This window comes from Ruditapes philippinarum, unplaced genomic scaffold (assembly GCF_026571515.1).
Source record: "Ruditapes philippinarum isolate M1 unplaced genomic scaffold, ASM2657151v2 ctg4022_1_1_1_1, whole genome shotgun sequence".
NCBI lineage: Eukaryota > Metazoa > Mollusca > Bivalvia > Venerida > Veneridae > Ruditapes > Ruditapes philippinarum.
In genome coordinates this window covers 56507-72451 of record NW_026855322.1, presented here as the reverse complement: position 1 = coordinate 72451, position 15945 = coordinate 56507, and the positions used below count along the sequence as shown (strand labels likewise).

At 32.4% G+C, this 15945-nt stretch overlaps 1 long non-coding RNA gene across 1 annotated transcript; it reads right to left on the bottom strand.

Annotated features, from left to right (window-relative positions):
- Nucleotides 1-4063: 4063 nt before the first annotated feature.
- LOC132742942 (uncharacterized) lies at nt 4064-15930 on the bottom strand. Its single transcript, XR_009627505.1, has 3 exons — nt 15101-15930; nt 8813-8881; nt 4064-4349 (listed from the first exon to the last, which is right to left on the bottom strand). It is a non-coding gene; the product is annotated as an uncharacterized LOC132742942 (long non-coding RNA).
- Nucleotides 15931-15945: the final 15 nt, after the last annotated feature.

Below are 15945 nucleotides of genomic sequence, written 5' to 3'. Positions count from 1 at the left end.
TCAGGGGAGCCCTTTTTAATTTTAACTTTGAAAATACTAAAAATTTTTAACTTGTACACATTATTTTTTTTTACATAAATAAAATTTTTTAACTTTTTTCAATATTTTCAATATAAAACAATCCAAGAAGGAATCACTAAAATATAACATGTAAATGAAACAATTTATGTATACCATTTACTTGTCATATTTATCATCTAACAAGTATTCATTATTAAACGATTGACTATTCCTCTATATCATATAACCCTATATATTATATAACTGGTTATTACATATACTGATCACCTCTCCTATATCTTATATAACTGGTATTCATATATACCATTTACTTTTCCTCTGTATCATATAACCCTATATATCATATAACTGGTAATTACATATTCTGATCACCTGTGCTATATCCTATATAACTGGTATCCATATATACCATTTACTTTTCCTCTGTATCATATAATCATATATATCATATAATTGGTTATTACATATACTGATCACCTGTCCAATATCTCATATAACTGGTATTCATATATACCATTTACTTTTCCTCTATATCATATAATCCTATATAACATATAATTTGTGATAAGATATACTGTTCCACTGTACTATATATCATATAAGTGGTATTTATTATACAATACCCTTGTATTTTATAACATATAACTGGTATTTATGTATACCATTCCCTTGTTCAATATAACATATAACTGGTATTTACATAAACCAATCATTTGTCCTATATATCATACAACTGGTATTAGCATAAAAAATTCCATTGTCTTAATATTTTATAACATGTATTTACATATAACATTCCTTTGTGTTATATAACATATAACTGGTATTCATTTATACCATTCCATTTTTCTTTATATCTTATAACTGGTATTGATATATACCATTTCCTTTGCATATTTAACATATAACTGGTATTTTTTATATACCAATCACTTGTCCTATATATCATATAACTGGTATTTATTAATAACATTCAACTGTAAATACCATATAGACATATTTCTTATATAACCATTATTTACATATACCATTCCCTATTCCTATCATATAATATAATAATCCACTGCATTTCTTTCATTTATTTATTTAAATACACTTTTGAATATTACTTTCATCAATTTCAAAATTACTACAATGATCAGAAATTGATATTTATGATCTGTTTTTGATGATTGTTATCTATCATATATTGTATTACAATCATTATTTAACATATCAATATGTAACTTTAGTATTTTTTTTTATATTTTTTTGCTGATAATGTTTATTTTAATAATTATGTCTTTTATCATGAAATAATTTAAATTATTAATAAGCACTATGTACTGTATGTATTCTCTCTCACTATGTTAAAAATCACATCATTTTCTTTTTGTCGAAAATGAAAAACCAAATTATCATCTCTTTTAATAATTTAGTTTAAACACTTCATGTATTCTAAATTGATACTTTTATACCCTTTTTGTTGAAAATTTAAACAAATCATCTCTTTTAACATGCAATAATCTATGTTTACTACAAGTTTACTATATCACTTTTTTGTTGAAAATACAAACCAAATAGTACCATCCTGTTTAACATGAAATAACTGATCCTGATCTTTTACATATTGTATAGCAACATTTCCCTTCCCTCCTCTAAGTCCATGTGATGTCAATATTAACCTATAACCATTACACTCCTCGTCATCTCCTGTTATATAACAGTGCTCTACTCTCACATCTACAGTATGAGGAATAACAGGAAGACTATCAACAAATTTCTGCCATGTTGTCAAACTCATTATGACTGCATAAAGCTTAATGTACTTTAAACTCTTCATCTCTAAAGGTGACTGTATTATATTGTCTGTTAACCTACACCATCGTAACTCAAGCTTACTGAGATTGTGTAACAATGGTAATACTCTGACTAGTCTCTTTGTTATGTTGGTATGATATAATTGAGATTTATTGTTATCATCTCCATACAATTTAAGTTTTTTTAATTTGTAAGATTTTCTAATAATATCAAATATTTTCTCATAATTGCTATCTTTCAATTCACCAAATGTAAATATTTCAAGGTTTGTAGTATCAGCATCTATCACAGTAACAGTATTATTCAAATAAAGGTACTGAAGTTGTTGATGTTTTGATAAATTTACATCATGCTGCTTCTCACACTCACATTTAACTATACGAAGATCTATTTGTTCAAGATGACTGGTTCCCTCAAGAAAATTACAACATGTAGTAGTATCATCATGACTCATTCTTATATCACTCATTCTTATTGCTACAAGATTGATCATACTAGGTAGGTAACTAACAACTGTTTTACACACTGGGTTATACATGTCATTGTGAGAGACATGAAGAGACAGAGATTTTAATGTTGAAGTATTTACTTTAATTGTCTCACAAACACAATTGTTAATCTCATTAATCATCTGTTCATCACTCTGTGTACTATCACTTTGTGAACTTGATAACCTTAGAAATTCTAATTCATTTATTTCTATTTCATATGATATTACAATTTTTTCAAGATGGTGAAACATTGGTAAATATTTTGTAAATTTAACATTTGCCGTGTTGATGTTATTTACATTAATAGAAAGAACAGAGTCAGGAACAATGTGTTTTTGATCAATAATTGAACAAACAATATCACAATACTGACCCCATCTATCAATGACCAAATCTCCTATATAAAATACAGGATTACTTTCTATACTACATTTTGCATTGAATTCTTCCATTGATTCAAACATAAACTTTTGAATATCAGCAATATATTTAGTATCAGAATCAATTAAATATAATAATTCACTACTTATTGTTCTCCTGTATTCCTGAACACGACAGTCTTTTGACACAGTATCATATATGTATTTTGAAACATGAGTTGCTAATCTAGGTTCTAAACCAGATAGCATAATGATAACATTTGACTGCTCTAATATGTCATTAACTGTTGAACATTTCTGAAAAACCTCATTAATAAACTTCTTGGCTAATTCAACATTTCCTGTACTATCTGACAAACCAATTTTTGCACTGAAATTGATACCAATATACACTGCAGCCAGAAATTCTTGCATTGATTTGTGAATGAAAGAAAACAGTGAGCTTTTAGGTTTGGATACAGATAAAGAAGGACATTTATCTTCTGTCAAAATTCCCAGTTTCAGACATGTTTCTCGCACTCTTTGTGATATTTTCAATTCATCAAACACAGATTTGTCAAATGTTAAGGACTTATCCTTTGTATAATTGAACAATGTCTCATAAGCCAAGTGCGACACACCATATATAAGATGACTATTTAATCTACATATCTCTACATCTGTTAAATACTGAGGGAGTTCAACATTCTGAGAACTTTCGATACATCCTGTATTATTTCCTAAAGTTTTATTGATATTCCATGTGAAATAAAGTTCTAACATACCAGTATAAATAGCACACCTTGAGGTTTTATTGAGTTTACCATCACACCATAGACAAACCAATTGCTGCAGCGTAATTGGTACCTGTTTCAGGCCAACCAGAGACTGTACCTTAAGTTTTTTTTCACACACATTAGGATCTAATGATTCATTCAATGCTGTTATTGTTTTCTTAATCATTTCTTTTTCATTTGTTTCATCAAAACCCTTTTAATTTTCAATAATTGATGAATCTCTCTATTACTTACTCTCAAACTGTGAATTTTCCATGGCCGTGATGTAGTAACAATTGTGTATTTCTTTGTAAAGTCACGTTTCAGGAAGGCCTGCCTGGAACTCATTTCCTTAGTTCTCACTTGTCAAAAAAAAGAAAGACCATTCATCTAAACCATCAAGCAAAATAATTATCTTTTCAGAATCATTTTCCAGAAGTTTACTTAAATTTTTTTAATCTTATCATATCGCATTTCAAGCATTTCTTGGCGATACTTTGCCTTTTTATGTTATGTCTAGAGAGAAATATAAAACATGAAATCAAATTTCTTCATTTCCTTGAACTCCATCAAATTCATCATCTTCATTGTGTCCATCACTTGTGTATTTTGTGCCATACACCAACAGTTGATCAAATATTTACAGAAACTACTCTTACCAGACCCTGCATCTCCAACAACATAAATAAACTTCTGTGGTTCCCCATTCTTTTTGAAAATCTCTGACATGGTCTTTATTTCTTTTTCCTCAGACTCCCCTCTGTTCTTTTCTATCTTGTTTGTTATCGTGGGTCTTATATAAACGTCACTGAAGATATAATTTTCCTCATCAGGTTGTAAAGGTATTGCTGATACTTTAAGCACATCACTGCGATAATGTTCTATCAATTGAGTACGAAAACCTGAAATTGATAAAACAGCCCATAAATTAGAAAATACTCACAAATAATCTAAAAATAACCAGATTCTATTACAAACTAGAGAATTCTCTGACATTGAAATGATGATTTTGTAGTGTTGTTTTGTAAAAGTATAAATTAAATGTAAAACTAGAAATGTGTCCATAGGACACAGGTGCCCCCACACTCAATCGATTTGTCAATCCTATGTCTGTATGTCAAATTAGTTTTTTTGGCTACATGTGCCCAAGTTGAAAACTAAAAATCTTTTATTAAGTAAAGGGCAAATACTACAAATACTGAAAAAATCCACAAGAAAAACCCCAAGGTGCATAAGACCACACACTGACCAACATTTACTCTAAAAATACTAATAATATCCACACAAAAATACCCAGCTGCACAACTACACATGCTGAGTAACATTCTTGTAAGGTTTTATGACTATAGGTCAAAAAAAAAAATTAGTTACGTACGATACAAGTTGAAAATAGGTTTCATGACTGTAAGTCAAATATTTTTTGAGTTACGTCCAACACAAGTTGCAAATTGCAAATGTTTACTAAGTCAAGGGCAATAACTCTTAACAACTAAATAATCCACGATGAAAATACCTAGCGTGCACAACTTACATGTTGATAAACATTCCTGTAAGGTTCATGACTCTTAGGTCAATTACTTTTGACTAGTGACACAAAAAAGGGGATGAACAAGACAAGGGTTTAAACTAAATGCCCCGCCCCCTTATACTGGGGGCCACAAATAATAATATATGATAAAATCATCATAATTAGGTCAAAATTTGACCTTGACGGCCTGTCTTGGCCACGGAAATTTTAAGATCAATGTCTTATTTGAATTATTAAACTCTTCAGCTGTGTCAAAGGTATTGTTTTGTCCAAGTTACAATTAATTCTAAAAATAAATTAACCAAGAACTAAGAAAACAAGAAATGTCAAACACATAAGCCACCTTTCTAGCCCTTGACTCACATTATTGGTAATTTTGTAATAGAAACTTGCCAAAAATGGGTACATGGAAGAGTTCTATTATGAAACAAATAAAGACTTTCTGATAAATAGTTTTCAAGATATTGAGACATCTAAGGCCCCTGAAGACTTTGTGAAAAATAGTAACCGAGATGATAAGCAGAAATCTTATTACCATTCAAGGGCCCTCTGACCTTGACCTTTGACCTAGTGACGCCAAAATCAATAGGGTCATCTACTAGCTATGACCAATCACTATGTGAAATATGAATACCTTTTGATAAATACTTTTTTAAGATAATCAGCAACAAACATTTTGACATTTAAGACCCATATGACCTTGACCTTAGACCTAGTGACCCCAAAATCAATAGGGTCATCTACTAGTTATGACCAATCAGAATGTGAAATATGAATACTTCGTGATACATAGTTTTTAAGATAATCAGCTGAAACCATGTGGTCTACCGACAGACAGACCGACAGTTCCACCGATAAATCGACATAAGCAAAATACATGTACCTCTTCTTCTCCTTAAAGGGGTGGGGGCATAAAAATTAACTGTTAAGTATTTGACCTAAACAGTTAATGTAATGAAAAAGTCCAGGTAACATTTGAAATAATTCAAATGTTCGTTTTGTCATAGATATTCTTTAGTGCACCGACGAGGCAAATCTCAAATAATAGCATTAATATTCTACAAATGTTGTATTACTTACATGATGAAGCCATTCCATATTCTTTATAACCTACCTGATCTAGCCTTTTCACGTTTTTTATAACATATCTGATTTAGCCTTTTTCTATTCTATATAACATACCTGATTTAGCCTTTTCAGATTCTATATAACATATATGATTTAGCCTTTCCATATTCTATTTCACATACTTGATTTAGCCTTTTTCTATTCTATATAACATATCTGATTTAGCCTTTTCAGATTTTATAGAACATACCTGATTTAGCCTTTTTCTATTCTATATTACATACCTGATTTAGCCTTTTTCTATTCTATATAACCTACCTGATCTAGCCTTTTTCTATTATATATAACATACCTGATTTAGCCTTTTTCTATTCTATAAAACCTACTTGATCTAGCCTTTTTCTATTCTATGTAACATACTTGATCTAGCCTTTTTCTAGTCTATATAATATATCGGATCTAGCCTTTTTCATATTCTATATGACATACATGATTTAGCCTTTTTCTTTTCTATATAATATACCTGATTAAGCCTTTTCAGATTCTATAGAACATACCTGATTTAGTCTTTTTATATTCCAAATAACATACCTGATTTAGCCTTTTCATATTTTTTATTTAATCTTTCCTATTCTATATAACATACCCGATTTTAGCCTTTTAATATTCAATATAACATACCTGATTTAGCCTTTTCTATTTTATATTAGCATACCTGATTTAGCCTTTTTCTATTCTATATAACATTACCTTGATTGTGTAGCCTTTTACAGATTCTATAGGAACATACCTGATTTAGTCTTTATATCACCAAATAACATACCTGATTTAGCCTTTTCAAATTAAGAATTAATATATTCCAAACTGCTTCTTTATTGCTCAATATCATCACTGTGTGGAATTTGGATGCTGGGAATAATATCACCAGGGCGTAGCCCGAGTGATACAATGATTTGCATCCGAACGACAAACAGTGATGTTATCGAGCAATAACATCACCAATTCGTATATATTATTATTTCAATTATACACGACATAAACAAATAAATGCTGCAGTACATGATAATTAGCTAAATTGCACCTTTGTTTCCGTACTTATTGTCAGCGCGTCACATCTACTTTGAATAATATTGGTTTTCTGATTTTTGGATAACTCAGAATGTTGCAAATTTTAATAATTTTAAATATGTAATAAAATTACGATTACGTGATCAGTTTTTACAAGTATGGAATAGTGATGTTTTTGATTCTGCTAAGTGTTTAAACTATAGAATATATAAAACTCAATTTAAATTAGAACATTATTTACTAGTTTACCAAGAAATTTAAGCAATTGCTCTCTGTAATTTAGATGTCTCAATTCGAATATTCCATTATAGAGAAAGGTCGCTAGTTTGGTATTTGAAAGAGAAAATAGAACATTGCTCACTTTTGTAATCAGTCAAGAAATAGGTTGATGAATTTCATTATATTTTTAAATGTACTTATTTTTAATCATGAAAGACACAGGTATATCAGTAACTATTATTGAAGGTTTCCTAGTTATTTTAAATTTTCAGGCTCTTATGTGTAGCGACAACAGAAATACTTTATGTTAATCTAGCCATTTTTGTCAAAGCTATAATGCTTTTGAAATTTCAATAAGTCATCTTCCTTATTTTACTTATTTACTTCACGCCATGTTTTATATTATTCATTTTTTGTTTGTTATGTTCACTCTCATCTGCCCTTAAGGGCCATGAGTTTGTTTATAAATAAAAAAAAAAAGTTACCGTACACATGTATAAATTACGTCACATGTCTAAAAATAGAGGCGTTCAAACAGTGATTTTATTGCATAATAACACACACTTTCGGATTTTCTATGTTCAATAGGGGAAAAATGCGGGGTCCTGTTAGAATTGTATATACCATACCTGATTTTAACCTTTCTATTCTATATAACATACCCGATTTAAGCCTTTTAATATCTATATAACATACCTGATTTACCCTTTTTTATATTCCATAGTTAACTTACCTGATCTAGCCTTTTTTTACCATTCTATATAACATACCTAATTTAGTCTTTTTCAATTCTTTATAAACATACCTGATTAAGCCTTTTCAGATTCTATAAAACATTCCTGATTAAATCTTTTTATATTTCCAAATAACATACCTGATTTAGCCTTTCCATATTCCAAATAATATACATGATTTAGCCATTTCAAATAAGAAATAATATGTGCCAAACAGTGATTTTACTGCTCAATAACATCACTGTTTGGAGTTCAGATGCTGGAAAAATATATCACGAGTGCGTAGCCGGATTGATATAATAATGCACATCCGAACGACAACAGTGATGTTATCAAGCAATAAAAATCACGGATTTGGATATATTATTATTTCGATTCTAACATGACATCAAACAAATAAATGTTGCCGTACATGATAATTAGCTAAATTGCGCCTTTGTTTCCGTACTTTATTGTCAGCGCGTCACGTGTCTAAAATATAGAGCGTCAAACAGTATTTTTATTGCATAATAACACACCTACGGTTTTTCATGTTCAAATAGGGAAAAAAAAATACGGGTCCTGTTAGAATTCTATATATAACCTTTTAATATTCTATTATAACATACCTGATTTAGCCTTTTTAATATTCTATATTAACATACCTGATTTAGCCTTTTAATATTCTATATACCATACCTGATTAGCCTTTTTAATATTCTATATAACATACCCAATTTTAACCTTTTTTATATTCCATATGACATACCTGATTTAGCATTTTCATATTTCAACTGTTTTGTTTAGGAGACTCTTCTACCTTGCGTCTTTTTATCTCCTATAATATAAATAATAATACAAACAATTATGTTTTATTCAGTAATTTTCAAAAATGTTTATTGTATGAAGTAATATTTGTATTTAAGTCCATTTGATTACCATACAGTGTGTCCAAATAAACAGTAGAACTTATACATGGCAAACTTCTATAAGTTGATTTTCTTGTTCTGTCTAAGCAAAAGGAATGTGCATATTGTTTCCCCATTATTCTTTATAGACTATAAAAACTCCACGAGTCGGACGCCTTGCCTTGTCAAATAGTCACAGCATAGCTGTTAGTAAGGGCATTTTCTTCTTAAATATACGCTATTTTTATCACTACTCTTGCAATGTACACGTACCTTTAACTTTATTGGCATTCAAATTGATAGTAACCATGTTATATGAGGATAAATTAAATTTTTATATTATCAAATATACAAATACCAAGGAAAAGTTTTTCACTGACATATCAAATGAAGGAATCTGTGATGGATTCTTATGCAATGCACTTCAGGTCAATTAAAAAAAGCTTTACATACCAAATTTTGAGTCAATCAAACTTATAGTTATGCTCTGGACAAGATAAAGTAAACAAGAGGGCCATGATGGCCCTGAAGTCGCTCACCTGTATATAGGCCCCCGTAGTGGGCAAGTTTAAACCCCAGGGCTTTTATTTGAACAAACTTGGTAGACACCCATTAGAAGATGATTCATGCTAAACATCTAAGTCTAGCTGGTCAAGTTTTTTTCTTTACACATATAGTTAAAAAACAATGACACACCTGGGGCAGGGCCAATTTGAACCCAAGGGTTTTTTTTGAACAATCTTTGTAGACACTTACTAGAAAATGTTTTCATGCTTAATATCTGAACTCTAGCTATTCGGATTTTTCGAAGAAGATTTTTAAGTTTTTTTGCTATACACATAATAAGGAAAATCAAATGACCCCCGGGGTGGGGCCAATTTGGACCCCAGGGCATTTTTATTTGAACAAACTTTGTAAGACACTTACTAGAAGATGTTTCATGCTTAATATCTAAATTCTAGCTATTTGGGGCTTTTCTCAAAGGAGATTTTTTAAGTTTTTTTGCTATACACATATAAAGGAAAATCAATGTCCCCTGGGGCGGGGCCAATTTTGACCCCAGGGCTTTTATTTGAACAAACTTTGTAGACACTCACTAGAAGATGTTTCATGCTTAATATCTAAACTCTAGCTATTTGAGTTTTTATCAAAGAAGATATTTTAAGTTTTTGTAATACACATATAAGGAAAATCAATGACCCCCGGGGCGGGGCCAATTTTGACCAGAGGGCTTTTATTTGAAAAAACTTGGTAGACGTCCATTAGAACATGTTTCATGCTAAATATCTTAGCTATAGCTCTTTGGAGTCTTTAAAAGAAGATTTTAAGTTTTTACTATATGCATATAGGGAAAATCAATGACCCCCTGGGGCGGGGCCAATTTTGACCCCAGGGCTTTTATTTGAACAAAATTGGTGGACACCCATTAGAAGATGTTTCATGCTCAATTTCTTAGCTCTAGCCCTTTGGGTTCTTTAAAAGAAGATATTTAAAGTTTTTTTCTTTTGGTTGCCATGGCAACCAAAGTTCTGCATGGAATTAAATTCTTTGAACAATTTTCAAAGGTGACCACCAAAGGAACATATCTGTGAAGTTTGGATGAAATTGGCTTAGTGGATTATGAGGAGATGTCATTTAAAGTAAAAGTTTACGGACGACGGACGGACGACGGACGGACGCCGGACGAAAAGCGATCACATAAGCTCACCCTGTCACTTTGTGACAGGTGAGCTAAAAAATTAACAAAGGGCAAAAACTCAACAAGAGCCACTACCAGGCGGGGGCAACACTCAACTTTTTTCTAAAAGCAAACAAATAAACAGTTTAAACAAATCTTTAAGCAGAAAATTAAAGAAAACTAGAAATGTGTCCATATTGGACACGGGTGCCCCCACACTCCACTCTCTAGGTCAACTATTTTTGGGGCTACACATTACACAAGATTAAAACTAAAAATCTATTACTAACTTTACAAAAACTGATAAAATCAACATGCCAACCCTAAGGTGCATAAAACAGATGCTGACCAGCATTTTTTATAGTATAGAAGAAATGTACAACAATACCTCAAACTGTATAGGTTATGAGAGTGGTGGTACGTGAAATTATACGTCAAAAAAGGGGCATCATTTTGTCAACACCCAAAAGGGTAATAGAAAGCAAGAGCACCGCAAAGGTGGAGCATTATACTCCGAAAATGATTTTCTTAGTTTGTTTGTTTCATTTTATGCCTTTTCCCAACAGTATTTCAGTCATTATTAGGCGGGTAGTTTCCTAACCATTGTTCCTGGAGAGTTACACCAGTACTTGACTACCTTCCTCCGCGCATTAACTACCAAAGAATCTCTCTGGGATCGAACAGACGCAAGAGAGGTAACTGGATTAGAAGTCATCGACTCTAACCCCTTGACCACAGTAAAGATGAAGCATTTTCAAGACATGGGAATTAAATAAAGTATTACCTCCTTCAAATAACAATCCTCCTATGAAATTTGATTATTGTGGGACAAATGTAACTTAAGTTATACTACGAAAACTGTTTTAAGTTTAAAGGTAAAAGTTACCTTGACCTTTGACCCCCAATATAAATAGGGGTCTGCTACCTAATATGGAAAAGCATCCTATGAAGTTTGAAGTTTGTGGGCCAAATGGAACTCAAGTTATGCCCCGGAATTTTAAAGTAATAGTGACCTTGACCTTTTGACCTCAAAATCAATAGGGTTCTTCTTCCCAATATGGACAATAATACTATGAATTTGAACACTGTGGGCCAAATGGAACTTAAGTCATGCTCTGGAAACTGTGTTCAGTTTTAAGGAAATAGTGACCTCGACCTTTTACCTTGTGACCTCAAAATCAATAGGGTTCTTCTACCCTATATGGACACTCATCTTATGAAGTTTGAACACTGTGGACCAAATGGAACTTAAGTTATGCCCTGGAAACTGTTTTCAGTTTTAAAGTAACAGTGACCTTAAATCTTGTGACCCCAACATCAACAGGGGTCTTCTACCTAATATGGACAATCATCCTATAAAGTTTGAAAAATGTGGGCCAGTTATGCCCCCAAAACTGGTTTCAGTTTTAAGGTAATAGTGACCTTGACCTTTGACCTTGTGACCCAAAAATCGTTAGGAGTCTTCTATCTATTATGGACAATCATCCTATTAAGTTTGAACAATGTGGGCCAAATTGAACTTAAGTTATGCTGTGGAAACTGTTTTCAGCTTTTAGATAATAGTGACATTGACCTTTGATCTTGAAATCTCAAATTCAATAGGGGTATTCTACCCAATATGAACAATCATCCTATAAAGTTTGAATATTGTGGGCAAAATGGAGTTTGTGCTCCGGAAACCTAATTGCTAACGGACGGACGGAAATCCCACCAGAAGCTTGACCTGTGAAGGCCAGACAATTTTTTTCTACCTTAGCTCTGGCGGCTATTTTGTACATCGAAGCAGAAAATGCAGGTTAAGTGCACAACTAGGACTGGTACTGATCACTCCTGTAAAGTTTGGTTGAAATCCCACCAGTAGTTTGACCTGTGAAGGCCGACAAGATTTTTCTATTTTTAGTTTTGGTGGCCATTTTGTGCAGCGAAGCGAAATATGCTGGAATTTTTTACAACTAGGGTTGATACTGTCACACCTGTAAAGTTTAATTGAAATCCCACCAGTAGTTTGACCTGTGAAGGCAGGACAATATTATTATATTTTTAGCTCTAGTGGCCAGTTTGTGAAGCGAAGCGGAACGTGCCAGTATTGTGCACAACTAGGGATGATACTGATCACTCCTGTAAAGTTTCATTGAAATCCCACCACTAGTTTGTCCTGTGAAGGCCGGGCAATATTTTTCTATTTTTAGCTCTGCCGGCCATTTTGTGCAAGCCAAGTGGAACATGCCGGCATAGTGCACAACTAGGATGGTACTGATCACTCCTGTAAAGTTTGGTTGAAATCCTACCAGTATTTGACCTGTGAAGGCCAAACAAGATTTTTGTAATTTTAGCTGTAGCGGCCATTTTGTGCATTTGCCGAAGATTTAGGGTATTTCTGGACATTTATTTGAAATCCCACCATGGTTAGACTGTGAAGGTCGACAAACTAAATGTGGCCGGACAGACGTACTTGCTCACAAACTTGTTTTCTGTGTCTTTTCCTCTGATCTTTTTTGGCCATTTTTAGCGGACAAGGCTTAAAAATGTACACACAAGCAAAAATGGAATGGGTTGATTTACTGTTACCCATTGTCTCCAAGTCACACAAGTATTTTTTTGAAACAGACCACCACGGCGAAGGCCTGTAAAACAATATGTCTTCCAAAATTTTTGGGAGACATAATACATGTACTGGTATATCAACCAAACATACAGTAATACATGTACTGGTATATCAAATGAAAACAAACAGTAGTGCATGTACCAGTATACAACCAAAAACAAACAGTAATACATTTACCTGTATACTGATATGTCAACCAGAAACAAACAGTAAACAAGAGGGCCATGATGGCCCTGATGTCGCTCACCTGTATAAAGGCACCCGTAGAGGGACCAGTTTAAACCCAGGGCTTTTATTTGAACAAACTTGGAACACACCCATTAGAAGATGTTTCTTGATGTTAAGTTTTTACTACACATATATAATGGAAAACAATGACCTCTGTCCTCCCCCACCACCACCTTCCCCCCCCCCGGCAGGGCCAATTTTTACCCAAGGGCTTTTATTTGAACAAAATTGGTAGACACCTATAAGAAGATGTTTCATGCTAAACATCTAAGCTCTAGCTCATTGGGTTTTTTAAAAGACGATTTTTTAAGCCTTTACTATACACATATAGTTAAAAAAACAATAACACCCCTGGGGCATGGCCTGTTTTGACGCAAGGGATTTTATTTGAAAAAACTTTGTAGACACTTACCAGAAGATGTTTCATGCTTAATATCTAAACTCTAGCTATTTGGGTTTTTTCAAAGAAGATTTTTAAGTTTTTGCTATACAAATATAAGGAAAATCAATGACCTCCGAGGCGGGGCCAATTTTGACCCCAGGGCTTTTATTTGAACAAACTTGGTAGACACCCATTAGAACATGTTTCATGCTAAATATCTTAGCTCTAGCTTTTTGAGTTCTTTAAAAGAAGATTTTTAAGTTTTTACTATATGCATATAGGGAAAATCAATGACCCCCTCGGGCAGGGCCAATTTTGACCCCAGGGCTTTTATTTGATCAACTTTGGTAGACACTTAATAGAAGATGTTTTATGTCAAATATCTAAGCTCTAGCTCTTTCGGTTTTTTAAAAAAAAATATATTTAAAGTTTTTTCTTTCGGTTGCCATGGCAACCAGAGTTCTGCACGGAATTAAATTCTTTGAACAATTTTTAAAGGGGACCACCAAAGGAACATTCCTGTGAAGTTTGGATGAAATTGGCTTAGTGGTTTATGAGGAGCAAAAGTTTACGGACGGACCGACGCCGGACGGACGCCGGACGAAAAGCGATCACAAAAGCTCACCCTGTCACTTTGTGACAGGTGAGCTAAAAATGTACCGTGTATAAACTGGTAACAAACAGTAATATAAGTACCTCTTTATTAACCGGAAACAAACAGTTATAGATATACCAGTGCATAAACCGGAAACAAACAGTAACATATATACCGTATATCAACCGGACACAAACAGTAATGCATGTACTGGTGTAGCAACCGGAAACAAAACTGTAATAGATATACAGGTATATCAACCAGAAACAAACAGTAATAGATATACCAGTGCATCAACCGGAAACAAACAGTAACACATATACCATATATCAACCAGAAACAGTCAAAAAATGTACCGTGTATCAACCGGAAACAAACAATTGAACACATATACCATATATCAACTGGAATCAAACAGTAACACATATAACATAACTTACATCAACCGGAAACAAACAGTGATGCATGTACTGGTAAAGCAACCGGCAACAAAACAGTAAACGATATACAGGTATATCAACCGGAAACAAACATTAATAGATATATACCAGTATATCAACCGGAAACAAACATTAACACATATACCGTTTATCAAGCGGAAACAAACAGTAATACATGTACTGGTATATCAAAGGGAAACTATCAATTGAACACATTCTACCTCTTTTTGCTCCGTCTCAAGAACAGTAATTTTTTTTTTCATCTCTGTACGTTCTTTCTCAGCTTCCAACACCTGTGCTTTTAGTTCAGTAAATTTATGTTTGATCTCCTCATATTCCTCTTTTGTTGCAGCATTTTCTTTGATTTGAGTCAGAATTTCTTTAAAGTTTTCAGTGGTAATAATAAATTCTTTCCTCTTCAGCTTATAACAAGAAACAATTTTCAAATGTAGCTGCTATGTGACTTTTAATATTTATAACATATCATATATAAGGTCAAACTTTCAAAATCATCTTAAAGTTTTCATTAATCTTTACTCTCTCATACTATGTTATAACTTCTAAAATCCACTTTTAAGGTAGGACTTGTGGTCAGATTTTTCTATTTTTATTTTACATTTTTTTCTTCTTTCCTAAGGCCGTCCTTAAAAAAATGTTTGTTTGCAGTTACCCGACCCAGAATTTTCAAGGTGGGTAGGTAGGTCGATTTTTTTTATTATTGAACTGTACTCCCAAATAAACATGGAATATCAAAATGCTGGACAATATATGCTTTGATAATCTTGTAACAATTAATAAATTGATAACTGAATTATAATTTAATAAGAACTACATTTTATTTCTTCTATTAACCTTAAAGCACAAGGCATAATTTTCTGATTCAAAAAAAAATTTTTTTATCCAGACCACGAAAAAAAATTTGAGTAGGGGCAAATTTTGTGAGTCGGTCGCGTTACTGCAAACAAAATTTTTTTAAGGATGGCCTAATACTTACAAATTAAGATATGCATTTTATATATTTACATTTTGTAGATATTTTAATCTGGTTAATTTTCTATTATCATAC